Raw genomic sequence first — 2,604 nt, 5'->3', positions numbered from 1 at the left:
GGCCTATATTTAAAAACAACAACAACAACAAATTAACAAATGAATAACCAAAAAAACATGGGTCTGTTAAACAAAAAGACTTTTTATTATCAATGCAAAACTATATAAAAAATAGTATGAATTTTTTGGAGGAGGTTTGGTGGATGCGGTCTGTAGGTGGAGGTTTGGTGGATGCGGTCTGCAGGTGGAGGTTTGGTGGATGCGGTCTGCAGGTGGGGGTTTGGTGGATGTGGTCTGCAGGGCTCCATTTAAAAGAGGTTTTTGCAAAAACCCATAACAGCCTCGGCTGAGAAAAGTCACAGAAAGACAAAGACGAGAAAATATAAAAAACTTTTCAGCTAATGGCAAAAAAATGTAGCTAAAAAAACCAAAAGAACCTTTTTTACGGGTTTTGGTTGCTGATGTTCGAGGTCTTGATGTTTAACTGAATCACAGCAACATTTACAAAGTGAGCTAACTCTTTTTTGGGGGGCTATTTTGTAAAATGTGTTTACTCATTTCTTGCTAATTTGGGGTTTATGTCTTCTTGTCTTTGCTTGTCGTGCTCTTACAGTGTTTTTGAGTGAAATGAAGCCAGTTTGTTTGGGTTTCAAAGGGTTAACTGAGCCACAGTAACATTTCCTATCTGTATTTTTGTCGCTCAGGGACCCCCAAAAAAACACCGGCAGAATTAAATCTTATCTGTTTCTGGTATTTCTTTAAATTTACACGGAAAGTTTCCACCTGGAATATTTCTGGAATTTTGCAGCTTTATTTCTAAATTACTATTTTTTTTCCAATATTTCCTATAAATTTATTTCATTTTCCCACTTTCTGGCGTTTGGCAGCGTTTCTCCTGTCTCAAACCAGCCGTCTTTTGTGGAGCTTTTTATTAATAAAAACAAAACAATGACGCAAAAAAAGCTCCATTAGCTGCTCACACATTTTGGACTCTCTGACTCTCCGTCCCCTCAGAGGTCAGTGACATCAACATGTCTTTCTGTTGAAATCTGCAGGCTCACCAAAGTTAACCTCAAGTCCAAAAATCGCGACAGTTTCACTGGATTTATGTGAAATTGCAGCTGAACTGTGGAGTTTTAATTTCTGCTGTGATCAGAGCTGAAGTCAGACTGAAGGACTCACCTGCTCCTCCTTCGTCTTCGTCCTTCTTGTCACCTCCAGGAATAACATCTGAGATGACGTTCATCACGTTGGACGCCAAGTTGTCATTTCCACCACCATTACTGACAAGTCCAGATGCGAATTTTCCAATATCGAATCCCGACTTTTCTTCACCTTCGTCTCCTCCTCCCGTACATTTCTTCACAAAGTTTTTGGCCTCGTTTTCTGCGGAGCAAACAGCTGTTCAGTTCACCTGCTGACGTCACATGAGGCGCGTCTCCATTAACCCTCAAATAGTGCAAGTTGAAATTGCAAATATTAACTACGAAACCTCGAAACACTCCTCATTTATCGCAAAAACGTTTTGAGGGTGGAATGAGGTGGTATGTCAGCCGATTCCAAAAAGACATTTTTCGCAAAACTGTAAAGGGAAACACTTCCTATGCTTTTATAGCTCGTATGATGTGTGACAGTGGGTGACGGCAATGCGACTTTATGGACGCCAACCGCCATTAAACCCGCCATCATGTGACATCGAACAAAACGTGGCTCTGTATGTGAGGACGGAGGAAGAGAGCAAGATCTTCTTCAATCTGACACCAGACAAAAACATTATTAGATATTCGATTTATCGAGCGTAAATAGAGCTGCTGATGTTTTGGACATCCATCGCCATGGTTACTGGGATGTTATCACCGGAGGAGAAGTCAGATAACATCGCTCAAAAACGGCCCATCTGATCCACAAAATTCAAACTAATGATTTAAATTTCAAAAGCTCCGTCTGAAAATCATTCACAAGAAAAGAAAAATTTCATATTTTGAAAATTAATTAATTAATTTAATGCTTGTCCATCTTACTTATTTTGTTTTTAATTTATTTTGTATGTTTTACTGACTTAAATTTTTTTTGTTTTGTTTCTTTGACTATTGTGAAACGTGCTCTGTGAATAAAATGTGTTATTATTATCATTATTATTATACTTCTGCATGTTTAATAAAATATCTGAGTACCTCCTCCAGCTCTGAGTGTTTTCTGCTTTCTGCAAGTAACAAATATTTTAATAGATACAGAAATATTTTTATAATGATACTCACCCACCACCTTACAGGCGATGTCCGTTTTGATATCTTTAACCGTATCATTGTTCCCCAAAAATTTATCCGCAGCCTGAAACAGCCCTGACATTTTCAGCTGAGTCGAGCGTGAGTCGAGCGTGAGTCGAGTGTGTGTGTCGAGTGTGTGTTGATGGTGTGTGTGGAGTGTGTTAGAGGATGGAGGAGGTTTGTTCTTATAGCAGCAGGTGTGTGTCCTGCAGGTGACGCCTCTCTGGTCTCTCCCTGCGGAGGAATCAGGTGGAGCTGCAGAGCCGACCTGCCTCACAGCTCTGAGACGCCACACTTTTATTTTGTTTCACGTGTAAACGCAAAGGGTTAACAAGCACTGTCAGGTGTGTGTGTGTGTGTGTGTGTGTGTGTTGCTGTCTGTCGGCGTGTGTTGCTG

Source organism: Plectropomus leopardus, chromosome 15, assembly GCF_008729295.1.
Source record: "Plectropomus leopardus isolate mb chromosome 15, YSFRI_Pleo_2.0, whole genome shotgun sequence".
Taxonomy (NCBI): domain Eukaryota; kingdom Metazoa; phylum Chordata; class Actinopteri; order Perciformes; family Serranidae; genus Plectropomus; species Plectropomus leopardus.
This window is presented reverse-complemented; position numbering follows the sequence as displayed.